Source organism: Melitaea cinxia, chromosome 28 (genome assembly GCF_905220565.1).
Source record: "Melitaea cinxia chromosome 28, ilMelCinx1.1, whole genome shotgun sequence".
Taxonomy (NCBI): domain Eukaryota; kingdom Metazoa; phylum Arthropoda; class Insecta; order Lepidoptera; family Nymphalidae; genus Melitaea; species Melitaea cinxia.
The window spans coordinates 8882662-8901303 of record NC_059421.1 but is presented as its reverse complement, the minus strand read 5'-3'; the positions used below and the strand labels follow the sequence as shown (position 1 = coordinate 8901303).

At 33.2% G+C, this 18642-nt stretch overlaps 1 protein-coding gene across 1 annotated transcript in view; it reads right to left on the bottom strand.

Annotated features, from left to right (window-relative positions):
- LOC123667515 (homeobox protein six1a-like) overlaps window positions 1–593 on the bottom strand; it is a 54072-nt gene extending 53479 nt beyond the window's left edge. The window contains exon 1 of the mRNA XM_045601404.1: window positions 330–593. The gene's annotated coding sequence lies outside the window, so the exon portion shown is untranslated. The remainder of the gene's footprint in view (window positions 1–329) is intronic.
- Between the last annotated feature and the right edge of the window lie 18049 nt (window positions 594–18642).

The following is an 18642-nucleotide window of genomic DNA, read 5'->3' as shown; positions in this document are numbered from 1 at the left end:
AAAAAACTAAATACGAACGTCAAAAAAATCCGAACGGTTCTTGTTTTATTAATATCTTAAAATAACGTTCTAAAATTAATTTAAAATGAAAAGGAATTGTAAAATTAATTGTATTTAAGTCACATTACGTGGACGCAGGGTTCAGTGGCCGTAGACATTGTAAAATCTATTATTAAATTCCCTTACAATGTATATCAACAAGCCCGCTACCCCGCTAAGTAAATACTAAATTTAGGAATAGAGGACTCAAGTAAACAGCTCAAACTAATTATAATTACGATACTTGTAACCCGTCACAAAAAAAAAAATAAGGAGTATGCTATACTCACACTCGCACGCGACGCTAAATTAAGATCCCCGTCTTGCCACACCAATAACAAGTAAAACTAAAAATAAATCCGACTGCGACGAACCACAAACTATTTACGGCGTACACGTTTTTATTCTAGAACAATACGTTATTAATTAAAACAAAACACACAACACAAGACGCAAATGTTTTGAGAAGAAACGAATTGAAAAATTTTGGAACACGTTTAAAAGATTTCGCGCGTCCTCACGAGTTGAGAGCGTAAATGGAACTAGTTTGAAAGGAACTTCCGTTCGACGTTCTGATTGGTCGGATCATAATGCGGATGGGGAATCGACCAATAGGAACGCTCGAGCTCTTTCAACGGTCACGCCTCCGATTGGTCGCCTTATAAGTTCGCCATATTTTCACATTGTGAAACAATTGGGATTATTAAAGTAGGCGTAATCTTGGGGCGAAATTTCGGAGATATTTCCGTCCATACGAAAACAGTTAACAGCTGATCTTGTTAAATCATCTGAGGGCTTAATTTGATGTAGTGAACAAATTGTGCGGTACTTGACCTTATTACTTGTTTAGTGGCTTAGTACTCAATATAAATAACTAGGTATACAGTGTTTCTTTTAAGCAGCTTTCAATTTATTTTTATTTTATTTTTTCTGTGTAAATCGTAATATTATTAAATTGTTTAAAATGTTAGAAGTTTAATAAAACTCAATAAATGAAGCAGAACTTTAGTTTCCAGCAGGTCATGTTAAATGATTTTTTTTTTGAAACTAGAGTGTTAATGATATAAATTCAGATGTGTGTTTGTTTGTTTATCACTTACGCCGAGTTGCACGAAACAAAATTAAAATTTAAGTTCAGATTAAACTAATTTAATCACAAGAATTTCATACAATTCTTGCGATTAAATTAGTTTAATCACTACTTAAATTTTAATTTCTTTTCGTGCAACTCGGCGTAGGTATGTCGCGTACTCACAACTTGACTGGTCAGGAAATAGTTATGATTTAAATTAATTTTTAATTGATATTTTATATTTATATCAATAAAATAACTAACTAGCGCAAGTAGAGTAATTGTTAAAAAGCATATTTTTATATACATAACTTAAACAAACATCCATGGGTTCTAAAGTGCCCATGCCTTCTTTTATTTACATTTTAATTGTCAAACGTTGAGGCGTATTGGTTCAACATTTCACTATTAAAAAGTAAATCGTGTTCTATTAGTTCGTAATAGGTAAATGTAATTATCATCACTTCAGCTATAGTCCACTGCTGGACATAGGCCTCCCTAATTTCGCGCCAAAAATGGCGCGAATTCATGTGTTTTGATGTAATTATGATATATATTAATTTATTTGGTAAAATGGATTAATATTGAACAGGTATAGATAAATAACCGCTCTGGTGTAGTGGTGCGAGTAGTTGACTAAAACACCGACGGTTTGCGGGTTCGATTCCCGCTTGGGATGGATATTTTTATTTGTACAAATATTTCTTTCCGGTTTGGATGTCTGTCCTTGCGGATCTCCCCACCGTGCCTCGAAGAGCAATTTAAGCTGTCGGTCCCGTTTGTTCTCATAAATACCTGATAGCGATCCTTACCCATAGTAGGAAGATCCGCCAATTTACAGTGGAGCAGCGTGGATTAGGATACAATCCTTGTCCTACGCGGAGAAAGAAACCTATGCCCGCAGTAACAAGTAAAGTTTGAAGTAAACACTCCTATCAATTAGTGTTGTGTTTCTGTGAGTTAGGTAGAGCTCTTGGGGAGGATCGAGGGTAGAGTCGGCATTGCGCTTGCGATGCTTCTTCTAACTTCTAAAGCGGCTACGGTATTTCCCGTAGTCGTAAAAAAAGATCGTTCAATATAAATACCAATTTTATTAATATTCAAATATCGTGAGGATTTAAGTTAAAACAGTGAAATAATATAATTAAGACATTGTCAAAGCCATATGTTTAAACAAACGATGGAGGAACTCGACTAAAAACATACCTACTCTATTATCAAAGAGTCCGCTGTTTGCTCTTTTCGCTCCATTCTTAAGAACATAAAAACTACCAACTATCGATACACATTATTTAATTCAAAATAAACCTTATTGTGGTGAAATAAGATTTTTTCGTAAGTAATTATTGATTTTGTTAAGGAATAATGCGTTGAATACGATCATTATACGCTTATTTGTCGCCCTTTGTTAAGCTTTTTGGAGGGAAATTCTTTGTTCTGACGTTTGGCGGTAGACATCTTGTTTAGCTGTCAAAAATACGGGTGTCGGGTTAGGGGTCGTTGTACGGTAGAATTTTATTTTATTTTTATTAAACGAACTGTTCTTCTTAAAAAATTACAATAAAAAATTTTTTAGTACTTTCCAGCAATGTAGTTTTATACATAGGGTTATCACAAGGAAGAGGTTTTAATTAAACTGTTTATAAACCTACTTCAAAATAGGAGGAGGCTCTCAATTCAACTGTATTTTTTTATGTCTGATACCTCAAAACGTTTTTCTGGATGGAAAAATTTCGATGGTTTTTTTTTTTAATCGAAAGGTGACGCATTACATTTGGTCCCATTTAAACTTAATTGAAATCTGATAAGTACTTCTCGAGCTATTTCTAATAATGCGCTTTCACTTGACTATTTTTCGTCTACCTAAGTTGTATAATGTATTACTTGGCGATGTAATTGAAGTCGGTTTTTTTTCGTTTGCGAGCAATAACAATTTTTATAGTTCACATTTCTAATATACAACTACCATTTAAATTTCTTTTTGTATATATACCTAGTAAGCCAGGTAAAAATAGTATTATAAGTAATAGGTACTTATACATGTAGTCTAATTTAATGCTTATCCCTTGTATCCATTCTCTATATAAAGAAATATATCCATCTGTCACGTATAAAATCTCTACAATTGTTCTAGAGAGCATTTCATTTTATACAGAACCATTTTTTTTAAACAGTCAAGTACACTTTAAAGAGCAATATTCATTTACAATAAGATTTTTAAAGATCGATAAATAGTTTTTCTATTGTCACTCCTGTTTTTATTATCTATGGATAGGATTGACAGATGTTTTCTTTTTTTTAAATTAAAAGATGCATTTTTTATTTAGAATTTAGGGCGGAGTTCACCGACTTTTAAAACGGCTGTTTATCAGTTAAACAACTGATTAAATCATTTTTACTGTTCACCATACGTTAACCAGTGTTTACAGCCCTTAAACAGCCGATTACTATAACCGAACTCTACGACATTGTTTAACCGTCCATCAATGCCATATTCGGACATCTGCTGAACAGATTCTGCTGTGACTTTACAACAGTTGCAACATTAGGTTATTAGTTGAAAGTTTTTGGTAAGAGATAAACACGCAGTCAGTGTTCAATTTCAATGTATTAATTGATAACTATCAAGACCTTACGCCTTCTTGAAAATCTAGAAAATATAGAGACCAAAACAAGGAGACCTAGAGTACCTGTTTCAAATGCGTCGTAATTATTACGAATAATACAATGATTCCTCATTTAAAACTAGATTCCGTTTGTTAAAATCATCGCTTGAAAATAGTTTTTTCTCTTTTTTAAAGCTGCCATTTTTCAAGTAAACCGTAATTTAAAAACAAAACACTCACAACAGAACAAAATAATAATCAACACAGAGAATGTTAGCACGTGCAAAGAAATAATAAAAAAATTGACAATGACAGCGCCGTGCCGTTATTACCCATCCAAATTGGACACAACATGCTAACGTGACAGTTTCTAATGCGTTCTCGAACTTCTCAAGTTGAAAGCGTTTTATTTTATGCTACCAACTATAGATGGCACCAAAACTCGTGTCAACTAAATAAAACTATGTGACTTCCCTAATGAGTAGACTTATAGCATTCATTCATTAGTGGTTCAAACACTCTGACAGTATGATTGCCTGATTTAGTAACCACGGTTAAAATATTCGTGGTGAACAGTGAATACTTTACCGGGTGCATAACCGATGTTTAGGAATTCATCGGCTGATTACTCAAACATTGGTTAAATGATAGTCGGTGAACTCCGCCCTTAGACCCGTAGTTTATTCTCAGTTTAAAAGAGGTTTCACTTTTATTTTTCTTTAAATGTCGGAAATAGAAACTGAGTATTTTTCTGATTAAGGCGTAAAGATTAAATTAATAAGATTTTTTTTTAAATCATACACAACAAAAACAACACAAGTAGGTACAGATACCCAGACCAAAAAAAAAACGAGTGTGCTTTAGACCATACGACTAAAGTAAAACTTCGTTAGTTGACCCTACAGTAATATACGAAACGTAACTCTCACTTTCTGTCTTCACTAACTTATATCTTCCTCTCAACTTCCGTTCGCCTCGCCCGATCACACTTTTCTCTTCACTCTCGTCACGCATTCACCAGCTTACTCCCCAAACCTCAACCCAACTCTCCTCCAGTGTTTATGCGCCTAAACGACACATGGACCACTACACTAGAGCGGTCTTATATCAGCTTCCCTGACAGCAAATTATTACAAAAACAATTACTCACATTACAATAACTTTTCCCCAAAACCATGTAATTAGAGATTGCTCCACTATCGTTACAAATAAAAAAATTTCAACGTACTCAAAATATAATCGGTCCTACAATTAAGTCTATTGACTACCGTTGAGGGTTGGTCTTTATGTCGTTACGGGGCACATTGTCGACACAGGATTATGGTAAATTAATGGGTTCTCACCCCTCACTCGATGAGCACTCATGGTAACACTTGAATAATGTCTTTTTGTAATTTATTTGAAAGTTTTTTTTAACTTTCTTTAGCTACTTTGTTACTAGGAATCTTTTTTATGGAATATTGATGTTGTGTTGGACTGACAAGTCCTAAAATTACTTTCTTTCCTTATAGGTACCTAATAAAAGTAACTGCCCAAATTCTGTTTATTGATATTTATCGCGCAAAAACTAATAAAAGAACTTAAATGACACTTGCATTTTTCGAAGAGACCTCAAAATTAAAATTTGAAACGTATAATATATCTATATATTTAATTCTAATACATATATAAAATTTCGTATTACAGTGTTCGTTATCCTCTAAAACCGACTTTCGTGATTGTTGACCGATTTTCGTGAATTATTTTCTGTACATTTATTTGGTAGGTCTGAGTACAGGTCGTAGTCAAATATACCCTTAGATAATATCCCTATAGTATATAGTGTCCCTATTTTTACTGTCTGTAAAAATATATGTCGAATGTGCAAAATTTGACTTGCTTCATATAAATTTTGATCATATCCGGCTTACGAGTATGACATTTTTAATATGTTTGTTCAAAAATTTATTTTTATTACGTCAAACTTATATGAATATGGGAAAACAGAGGTGAGACATCATTATTTTAAACTTTAGCGACACACATAAAATTTTTCGGACACTAAGACAATTTTTTATTTAAAACAGAACTAGATTTTTAAACCCCTTATTAAATCAAAAAATATTTATTAATAAATATTTTATACTTCATACAAACTTTCTACCCTAACTCAATACCCATTTCCAAGTTTTATTTTTATAAAAAAATAATAACCGCGTGTCTAATATTTCATTTCCAATGTCTAATTTATGTGTATACTAAAATTTATTAACAGTCATACCCCGCAGTGGAGCAGCGTGGTGGAAGAAGTACCGACCCTTACCCTATATGGAGAAAGAGTCATATGCCCAGCAGTGGAATATTACAGACTGAATCGATTAAATTAATATTAAGTCCCTAAAGATCAATGCTGATCAATGCAAAGTGACAGACAGAACAAGTCTGTTTTTACTATTAGTATAGATTGTAAGAGCTCTAGAACATGTTAACCTTGTTGTGTTAGGTTGTAGAGACTGGAGGTAAAATACAATGTATCTAGATTTGCAAAGCAAGAAGCAAGAGTGAATAGGCATCTTCTAGGCAAGCGCAACCACCTTAGGCTGCATCTTCACTTGCCATCAGGTGAGATCGCAGTCAAGCGCTAGTCTATACATTAAAAAAAATGATAGTTTTTTTTTTTTTAAATTTTGTGACGCTAACTTTTAACCTTAATATGAGGCATTTTTTTACAAATTATTATAATAACCTTAGAATGACGTCCAAATACAAATTAAATCGACATTTTTGTATAGATATTTATATTACAACGAAACGATAGAAAGATCTAGAAACCCTTGACCTACCCTTGAGTACCTACTCTTGATGTTTCGAGGGTTTATTTACGGTATAACGCAAATGCGCGAAGATCTATTGTTGTTTTTTTGATGGTAAATCGTCATTGATTTAATTTTGTATACGAAGTTAAATGTGCAAACCAGAACTCTAGGCTGTAGTCTAAGGGTCTGTCACTCCTTATATAATAACCGTTCTAGTATCAACGATCGCAGCTACAACTTTCGCTTGGGGCAGATATTCCTATTAGTTTATTTTTATTATTTACTAGCTGTGCCTGCGATTCCGTCCGCGTTTTGGCTATTTACTTGTTTAACGTGATTTTCTAAACTGGCATTACTTTTTTATTTATGAACCGATTGACATGAAACAAACACTAAATGTTAAGTTAAGCTTACCACAATATATTAGTGGACCACATCTAATTTGGATAAGCCGTTTCTGAGATTAGCGTGCACAAACCCACAGCCGAACAGACAAAAATTCTAACAATCATTGTTTTGGGTGCTATTTGCGTTGATAAAGATCCCAATAAATTTTTTCTCATATATCTTCCATGTACAGACAGCGACCCGTTACATTTTTATTATATATATTGATTTAAAGTGAACATCCACTGGCCCTAAAATGCCTTTTGTCAACATCATGGTTTACGCTTATCCTACAGGCGATTTATTACGTAACATTGCAGATGGACATACTTGTAAAGCTAGAACGTGGTCCGACATGAATGTATTTCTCTTTGACAATGATTTATATATTTTTTATCTGTACCTTTTTCAAATATTTTTTGCGTATAGCTTAAGTACTATTTCTATTTGTGCAATTTTTTTTTTTTTTTTTGATTTACGCAGTATTTTATCGCAACCGTGCGATGATTAGATATCGTACCTACAATGTGCGTATCGTGCATGTAGGTACTGCATGTACATTAAGAGCAATACCTATAATTAAGCTGTGATCTTCTGTTAGGGTTAAATTCTGTGCGGGCTGCTCCATATTTAAAAAAAAATGGTTATCTGTAAAGGCGGTTTACGGACGATAGTTTTTAGTTTTATGCGATAACGTCATAAAGAAAAATTGATGAAAAACTGCATATTTTTATGAATTAAACTGAATCACTGAGTTATTTCGAACTGCTAACTCTGACGTCACGCGAGAAGAGAAATAAATGTGTCACAAGCCAACGCTTGGGCCGAACTCTCCAAGGCTCAGGCGGAACGTGACACATTTTCGTGCGTGCAGCCGGTGTTCATCGGTTTATAAGACGTTATCACGTCAAAAATATATTTCCAGGTGTGCCATTCATATCTGCTGTGCCTTATCTCATTTTTTTTTTTTTTTTTATATCACTAGGTCGGCAAACAAGCATACGGCTTACCTGATGGTAAGAGATTACCGCAGCCTATAGATGCCTGCAACACCAGAACAATCCCCAATCCCCCCCCCCAGGAGCTCTGGTCACCTTACTCACCAACAGGAACACAATACTGCTTGAAAACAGTATTACTTAGCTGTGATCTTCTGTAAGGTCGAGAGGATCTACCCCAGTCGGGCTGCTCCATATTTTGAGCAGAAAATTCCTGCTGTGCCCTACCTCAGTTAATAATAGACCTTTAAAAAATTAGCAACGAAATGCGTCACGATAAATAAATATTCACATAAATGTATAGGAGAGAATGAGATATAGATGAGATAATAATGAGACTACATTACACAATATTTTATATTCTCGGTGAAAAAGTCTCTCGTGGTCTACTTTTCAGAAGTTTCACTTCTATCGTGTGTGAATTGCACACACACACACATTTTTTTAACCTGCCTCAAAAAACAAGGTAATGAAATAAATAATAATAATAAATAAATAAATAAATCCATAGCCTTTGTAAACATTAACAATTAGTTATCTAAGTTTTATAACAAATAGTCCAGTATATTAGGTCCGATTCTGGTGTGGTTTTAATCGCCAACGTGTAAGACGCGTGTGGCACAGTGATGTACAGGGAGATCCGCTTACACCGCGGTGGGGCAAGCGGTCTGTGGTGGTGGTCGAAAGTTTTATTATTTACTAGCTGCTGCCCGCGACGTCGTCTGCGTGAACGCTATATAGCACCAAAATTACCTATGATTATACATTTTAAAATAACATTCATTTACCCGTTTCTTCTTCACATTTCATATCTACAGAAAAATCTCATAGATGGCGCTGCGTTAAAATTGTCTTGTCTACTTATATTCATTTAATTATGTTTATCGGCTTAGTTACTTATATTGCGTGATTTTTATAGTGCGAAGCTAGCGTATATAGCATGGTTATTAAAATAATAACAACAACATTCAAATATGCGTCGTTAGATTACACGTTGTTACAGAATGCGTTGAGGAAAGAAAGGTTCACTGCTCGTTCCCGGTAGTGATTACATAATAATATGTAGCCTATATGTTGACCAGACTTCTTAATAATATTCGTACCAAATTTGAAGTATATCCATGCGGTACTTTTTGAGTTTATCCCGGACATAGATGCAGACAAACAGACAAACAGACAAAAATTCTAAAAACTATATTTTTGGCTTCGGTATCGATTGTAGATCAGACCCCAAGTATTCTTTTAAAAAAATATTCAATGTACAGTTTTGACTTTCCTACCATTTTATTATATGTATAGATTTATTCACTAGCTGTGCCCCGCGGTTCGTACTTGCTTTACTTAAAATATTATTTAACATTTTGCCCTCTTCGGTAATGGACTATACAATAATAAAACCGCGTTCAAACAAACAAAAAAACTATTCTTAATTAAACTACTCTTGATCTTCACGCTTCTCGTTTCAGATCCCAGTATTATTCCGAATATTTAACATACCTTTTTTTATTTAAGTAAATAAATTATTTCATCATTATTACAGCCTATACAGTCCACTGCTGGACATAGGCCTCCACAAGTTCACGCCAAAAATGGCATGAACTCATGTGTTTTGCCCATAGTCACCACGCTGGGCAGGCGGGTTGGTGACCGCAGTATATTAAAGTAATAATAGTAAATAAATTATTTATTCTCATGATTTTGTATGTTTATTTTATTCTTCTATATATGTATGTATATATATATATATATATATATATATATATATATATATATATATATATATATATATATGCTTTTATGTATTTATAATTATACTTATGTTTATCTACTTTTGCACAATCCCGCACTCTGTTACTAATAATCTCCTTTTACCTGCGGTTGTCTGGAAGAGATTGTTCAAAGCAATAAGACCGTCTTTGTATGCTGTCATTGTAACTACTTTTTGTTAAATTTTATTTCTGTACTGTTGTTTCTTCTTTCCTTTCTTGTTTACTACGTAAAAGTGTTTGACTGTATTTATGCAAGAAGTAATAAATAAATAAATAAATCTTTTCAAATATGTATTTTTGATAAGATCCATAAAATACCAGGTAACCTCGCCTAACCTAAAACGGGGCCTACCTACCTACCACGAAATAAAAATTATCTCGACAAAAATTAATCATTCTAACAAGAACTAAATTAAAAAAAAAAAAACTAAATATTCTCTCGTGAATAACGTTTTAACCTCGCCCTTAAAGAATATCGTAAATAAACAAAATTAAAAATATAGACCATATAATACAACACTTTCTACACAAATCACACGTTGCAAGAGAAATCAATAAATATGCTGCGGAAAGCGTCTAGGGCGCGACCACACCTGACGCGACGATAAAATAATCTTTAATTTATGCGTGCAGACGAATTCTTATAAATTTATATTGTTTCATAATTGTATTATAATAATAAATTCAACAAAAAATATTGTATCTGTGACGATTAAAACGATGCTTTTGAAGATTTAATTATCTTGTTTTTAACCTACTTAAATTAATCAATTTTCAATTGATTGAATATTTATTATTCATTAGTTTGGGATGACCAGATTTAATATTTTATATATTAGAAGAGCTTTAATTTAATCTTCTAATATATAAAATTCTCGTGTCATGGTGTTAAACATTGAACTCCTCCGAAACGGCTCGACCGATTTTAATAAAATTTTGTGAGCATATCGGGTAGGTCTGAGAATCGGCCAACATCTATTTTTCATACCCCTAAGTTACATGAGAGGGGGGGAATTAAGGGGGTTTATAATATATGGCAAAACAACGTTTGCTGGGTCACCTAGTAATACAATAAAATTCTAATCTGCTTTTGTAGATTTATATGTAGGTACCTATATTCATTTCCAATACTCATTAGCCCCCACTAGAATGAAGTCTTTTGTATTAAGACAGTACATACAACATATGTTATAAAAAATACATTCGAATTGAGAACCTTCTCTTTTTTGGATGTCGGTTGAAAAGACGATTGGGTGCGGTTTGAGTAACACTGGCTTCCATGTAGGAAAAATTCTAAAGGAATTTAAAGTCGCCTAAAAATTAAAGAATTAAAATATGTAAAATACTTATTTGTCAGTCGACTGTTACCTAAAAATTGTCATTAAGTTAGTATATAAATAAACAGCGATAAAATCCGAAAAAAGTTGTTTCATTAAATGAGTAAAATTCGCGTAAACATTAGAAAACAATAGTAAATAATAATACATCTGTTTTTATCCTAAAATTCACACGATACCGTAAAAAACCGGAGTACAAAACTACACACAAATTACAGTGTGGTTGAACTTTAACAAGTGGTCCCCATAAAGTGTGACAACATTGTACAAGATGGAGGAATTCCCGGAATCCGCTCAACTGTCACATCGACGCGGGAAAACGATCAACAGTTTATTTTATAGGCAGATAAACGATCTTTTGTGTTTTTTTTTTTGTTTTTTTACCAGTTAAGTTACGACCTTTTTGCTTGGTGATACTTATTGGTTTGAAATGACAATTAATTAGAATTACAAGTTTAGAAATATATTTATTGCAAGGCCGCGAGCTTCAAGAAATTATATCAGATGTCCCTTGGACAATGTGCGATATCTCAGAAACTATCAATTCCTAAATATTTATTCAAAATATGCTAAACATCGAGAACGTAATAGGTATTAAGACTACAGGTTACAGATAAATCACCGGGTCACGATGGTGTCAGTTTTGTGCATTTAAAAGATGCTGATATGCATTTACTTCGAGTTTTGGCATTATTATTTAATGTCTGTGTGTCACATACTTACCTGCCTGACTTAACGAGAACTGCGGTAGTTCCGGTTGTAAAGACCGTAGTGGTGGCGTATCAGATCGATCGAACAACAGAACGATATCCTTAGCAACTATAATAGCCAAGACATTTGACTGTGTGCTTAATTCTATTCTAGGAAATCATTGTGTGCTACATGATGTTCAGCATGGTTTCACGCAATCAAATACTACAAGGACAGGCTCACACCGGTGTACGACCGTTTCCTGGCTTTCGATTTCGTCTCATACGATATCTTATGACATAAGTTAGACGGCATAGGTTTACCTGATGATTACACAGACTTACTAAAGTTTTGGTATTGTAATTAAGTGAACTATGTGAGATGGGCCGTGAGCGAATGGGTATTCTGAAACATACTTGATGCAATGCGAGGTGAGGCAATGGGGACTGACCTCGTCGAGACTCTTTAATTTGTACATGGACGCACTGATCCGGGAGCTGAGCAGTATGGGTGTCGGTTGACATATCGGCAATGTGTGCAGCCCCCTCGATGTGTGTGATGAGGACATACTCGCTGTTTGCGGAAACTACGCTGACTTTTAAGGATGGCTGTAGGTAAATGTCCTAATGTTCCTCCTCCTATAAAACTATGAAATGTGCCTTAGATAAAGTACATTTTTAAATATCTAGAGAGATACATCTTTACCGACAGCCCTAAAGGCGATGAAAACATTGAGAGAAAACGAAAGGCACTCTTGGATATTACCCTTCATTATAAGTATTCGTGTAGTCTATGGGCTAACTAAGTACCTATACCAAAAAGGCCTACATTGCCCTCCGTACCTACTCAATATAACAATGTCAATATAACAGTGTCATTTGTAAGATGACTATTCGAAAGTGCTCATGAGGCCTATTTGAATAAAGCTGTTTTTAATTTTTTTTTTTTTTTAATGCAGTCAGGGCTTTGTTATATTTGTATTGTTGCATTGTTTTCTCTGGGGAGCGTAAATAGTTTTGAAGCAATCATCCGGAAAAAGTTCGCAGCAGCTACTAACTAAGCAGAGTGCGTGACAGCGGCCCCAGTGTGCTGAATGAAATTGCCGACAGGGGGACTGTCCGCTAATCGGCCATATTATGGTCAGGACGACTATGTCCTGCATAGTATTAAATCTTTGTTTAGTGAAAAACCACAAAACTAGGAGATTGGTCACATGTTATTCAAAAATCAATATCAATAATATTATTCAAGTAGACTTCAAAAACATTGAAATCGCAATTTTACAATTTATACAAGAGATGATTTACAAGATAAAGAACCAAACTCAGTAATTCATAAGTTGTTTCAATACAGTGCAATATAAACTCTCATACCGCTATATCCCATAAGTGCGAAAGAGACAGCAATAGAAGGAGGCTTTCGAGGCAGGCGGGGTTTCGTATGTCACGCCTCCTCACACCCCATCGTAAATACATTACAACATCTCTAATGATTGTTTTGTTCATTTGTCTCATTGTTACCAAAGGTAAACATTGAAGTACTGTCTTACTGTGAATGTTTGGAAAAGACAAAATGAAATATTGATTTAAATCAATGAATTGAAATATTAAACGACTTCCAAAAAAGGAGGAGGTACTCAATTCGATCGTATATTTTATTTTTTAGAACGCGATAGAGAGTAAAATTTAATTTAATTTTTTGTTTTGTGTGATAAAATCATATTAATTATATAGGCTGATGTAATCTAGATATTAAAACTTGAAGCAAAAACTTTGTACCCCTTTTTACGAAAATTGCGCGGTCGGAGGTGTATGAAATTTCGCACACTTACAGTTTATATAGAGAAAATGTGCTGATTGCTGTTTTTTTTTTATTGTTTATATATAATTTTATATCTAATATATAAAATTCTCGTGTCGCGGTGTTTGTGTTAAACTCCTCCGAAACGGCTTGACCGATTCTCATGAAATTCTGTATGTAAGTCTGAGAATCGAACAACATCTATTTTTCATCCCCCTAAATGTTAAAGGTAGTCCCTTAATTTTTTTTTTTGCTTTCGCACGCAAGGGCGGAAGGGCTGCACTTCCCGCAGCGCCGGAGCCAAGCGTTCCTCTAACTTTAAAGGTGGTAGATTAATTTGAAAAAACGCGTGTGAATATCTCCATAACCATGGGGTTCTGAAGTGTGACAGTGGTAACAGGGGTGATCTGAGGTCGGGAAGTGGTAGGGAGGGAGGGGTTTAAGAGTAAAAAATGGTGTATCTCGATTTCCGGCTAAACTACAAGCCCTGTTGAAAAAAGTTCAATGGTAAAGTTGTAGGTTTTAAAAAGACCTACAACTTTTTTGTTTACACTTTTTTCACATAATCTCAAAATTTATCTAAAAAATTAAAAAAATAAAACATGTTTTTCATTTTTTATTTTTATCTTTTATTCAAAAAAATTATACGAAATTTGGTGAAAACTAAACTTTTTGTGTTCCAAGCAGTCTATTATTTGTTATGATTCAAAATATTTATAATTTTTCACCTTATTTTGACCTCAATATCGAAAAAATACCTTCATTTTCAATCGAAAATTCTCACGTCAAAATATCAGCTTTTTAAAAAAAGTCGGTAGGCTTTTTGTTTATTGAAAACTCTACTTTCCGATGGTGTAAAAAATATACATTAGGTACTATGGTAAAGATTTTCAGAAAAAGCAAAGACGATTAAACATTACCATATAACGAAGCACTGCTCTTGGCTTACATCCGATTCATCAAATATCAAAAGTAGAAAAAAATTGTCAAGAGTAATAACTCTTTTATTCGAAAAAAAAATTTGGGGACAGATACAAAAGAGAATCCATATTTAATACTATGAACGTTGTTTATTTTATTTTATTTTTTTCAAGAGAAAGAAATTCCAATTCGAAATATTTTGTCTGTTGCTACAGATGGTGCTCCAGTAATGACAGTGTGTCATAAGGGTTTCATTGCATGTTTAAATTATGCTTGTTTGTACCAAATGTACTCGTTATATATAAGTTTATTCATCGTCAGCTCTTGGTTGCAAAAAATCTTAATGCACGCCTGCATGCGTCGCTCCATTACGTTATTAAAGTAGTCAAGAGATAAGAAGCAAGTCATTAAATTACAGCTTATTTGGGTAACGTCCATCGTACTCCCAAACTTACTTACTGACAACACCTGGACACTCTTAATGTTAATTTTACAGAGCGATTCTAAGATATTTTAAATATGAATTTACCAAGCTGGGTTACAGACCCTTTCGCAAATGCAGAATAGCAGAATTATCGAATTTAGAAGAAGAGCTTATAGATCTAAAAGAGAGAGTAATGTATTTCTTTTATTTTTGAAGTTATAATTTTGTTCATATCGCTTTATATGGTCTTTGACGGAATTAAATGTTTTCATTATAAAATGTTTTAGTATTGGTAAATTATTAATAATCACGACCCTCAGCGACGGCCACAAGTAGCACGATTACGGAGAGAGAGAGTGAGAAAGTTAATTTTTAATCGTGATTATTAATAGATAATAGATAGACATATAATATTGGTATAATTCACTATTATGTGATGCACCCCCATAACATAATAGATATAATTTAGTTTTCTTATAAAGAGCGGTAGTCCATACAAGGTTGGGAATCTATAATCTAACTGAGGTAGGGCACAGCAGGAATTTCGTGCTCAAAATATGGAGCAGCCCGACTGGGGTAGTACCTCGACCTTACAGAAGATCACAGCAAAATAATACTGTTTTCAAGCAGTATTGTGTTCCTGTTGGTGAGTAAGGTGACCAGAGCTCCTGGGGGGATTGGGGATTTGGTCAGCAACGCGCTTGCGATGCTTCTGGTGTCGCAGGCGTCTATAAGCTACGGCAATTTCTTACCATCAGGTGAACCGTACGCTTGTTTGCCGACCTAGTGTCGATTATATCCACTTTTATTAAAAAAAGTGATTAAGAAGACAAACAGACAAAACAAAGCGTATTGCTCGTATATATTCAGTCAGGTATAAATTGGACTCATGCATTACCATAAAATTCAAATTTTGATAAAACATTTTAAAATTGCCATGATCAAAATAATGCGAAAAATTTGACTTACCCTAAACCGTGCTTGGTACGTGGTGGTAGATTGCCAAAATTATGAAAATTACCATACAAATAGTCCAGATGTATAAGAAAACATTGTTTTCAAAATTTACCGAAAATAGCAAAATATTTTACAATATGAATTTTAAAATTCTCTTGTGATCGGATCTTGTGGCGTACTCGAGGGAAAGTTTACGTTTAGCAGTGGACTGTAAAATATTGATTATTATAATACGATGAATTCTCTTTTACCGACTTCGAGAAACAGATTTTTTCTAAATTAAAAACATGTATATTTTTAGAGAAAAAAAAGCATCGTTAAAAAACAATCCTACTATTTTTTTTTATATTTATAAGATTAAATGCGATTGAGTTTTTAGTTTTTTTAATTTTAAGTGTGTGGCACACTTAATATTTGGAGCAGTCCAACTTGGGAAGTAAATTAATTTTACTGAAGATCACAGCCAAATAATGTAGTTCTTACAATCAATGTTTGTGAATAAAATAGTCTGAGCTCCTAGAGCTGCTATACTGAACCTGCAGCCCGCGGGCCGCATGCGCATATACGTCTTTGTCAAAACTTACTTTTGTATTAATAAAGTAACTACATTGTTAACTTGGAATTACGTTTTAATTAAAACCTAAATAATTCTAAATAATTATTGCTTGCGGCCTGCGACACCGTCTCTGAAAAGTATTTTTGACCTCTATAAAAAAAGGTAGAATATGGCTGTCCTAGAAAGATTGAGAATAAGATCGGTAATTCACTTGCGATTTGCCGCTTTAAGCGGAGTTTAATCCACCACGCTACTCAACTGTTGGTTGAGGTTGCATATATATTCCCTACTATGAGTAATGTTCGCTCTCAGATGTCTATGATAACAACTGGAACCGACAGCTTAATGTGCCCTCCAAACCACATTAGGAAGGCACAAAGATTGACATCCACAGTGATAGATATACTAGTACATATATATATTACAAAAATACTCCTAAAACACCGATTTTTTCATTATAATTTAGTATGTCATAAAAACTATTAGGAGGAAAAACAAGGAGGACAATTCTTGTTACAACAAAAAATAATTTAGTTTAGGTCCTTTATAACAATGTACCTTACTGAAATGAAATGAAAACATTTATTTCGTCATAACACACACTTAACGAAAGTCAAAATAATGTCATTTACAGAAATAATAATACAAATGAATTTAAAAAAAAAACTCGACAATAATAAAAAAAAGTTAAGGCAGCAAAAAAAATCAAACAATAAACAAAAATTTATATTTTAACATTGGGTACATTACAAACTAAGGTAATATACCCAGTGCTATGTGCAACCTTAAGAGCCATTTCACAAAAATCGGTAACAATCCGCGAAATTGTAATATTTTGACGTCGTTAATCTCAGTGTTGGATGCAATAATGTAATTTATATTCTTGAAATATAATAGAGCAACCTTTGTTGTAGTCCATAGTCAGATCAGAATTTTGATTTATATTATGTGTATAAAATTATTAACCTTTTCATCAGCCTCCTCCCTGGGTAAACGGTCGCAATGTATACTTTGAAGTCCTACTTTTCAATAACCACTACGTTGAAACCATTTTAAAAAAAATATCATAATATGTGGAATATAATTTTGTTGTCCACTATCATAGATTTTTATTCCATTTGTATCTCTATTAAACGATAAAAAAAATTTAAAGTTACGAATATTTTCCAAATAAGTACAATTTTAAAAGCGATATTTCTCTTAGAAAACTAAGAAATTTTAACGAACTATCTTCATCAAAGTAAACTTACATCATTAAGGAATACAAAAAAAAATAATTAAAAGATGTAATTATTTTTAATACATTTTATATTAAATAATAAAAAGATAATATATATTGCCACGCATCAAGCCCGGTAAATCAGTCGAGCGCTAGCGCTCTTAGAGGTAAGGTCCACGCCAAATTCTGCGCAGCCGTCTCTTTCGCTCACACGCGCCAAGCGCCTGTTGTTATAGCGGATAAAACGCATTTGATACTTTCATAATAAAATATAAATAAAATAAACATATTACGAAAATGACTGTAAAATAATATAATGATAATTTCTGTAAACAAATGTTTAATTTTCTTTTCTCACACTATCAATACAAATAGGCATTTCAATCTGTTTGTCTTGTTATTTGTTAATTAATATGTTTGTCGGTGTCGATGTCATTAAATGCTTTTTTATTCATATCGTAAATATTAGATTCATTCGTAAACTGAAAAAACTAAATCAATTTAAACAAATTGTTTCATAAAATTGATTTTTTTTTATTTTATTTTAAATTTATTGACTGTTGTTATATAACATACTTGAAATTTTTAACAAATTAATTATTTAAAAAACATTTTATACCATAGTTATAATTTTTATTATACATCAGAAAATGATCACGATGGTCTTTTGGTTGTCACACTATACGTACTAGCACAAAGATCGCGCGGCTCGTACGACTCGCGCGATGCGACCAAATTTACCTAAACTTGCAGAGCGTAAAATTGTGAAATGGCTCTTAACTTAGTCAAAAAATCAACATACTATAATCAATATACATATTACTTAAAAAATTTAATGTCTCGGTAGACATTACCTTGCTATTATGTCTTCAGATTTATTAAATATTACAATAAATAAGATAAACTAATGTCCCTAGTGTAGGCCGACAGAAAAAAATGCTGGAGGAAAAAAATTCTCGGTACTCTTTTAAAAATTTAAAAGTCATATACAAGACAAAAAGTAACAGTATGACCATGAAATGATCAGGACAAACACGAGACAGCCAATCGTGTGTGTCGAAACCAACACACG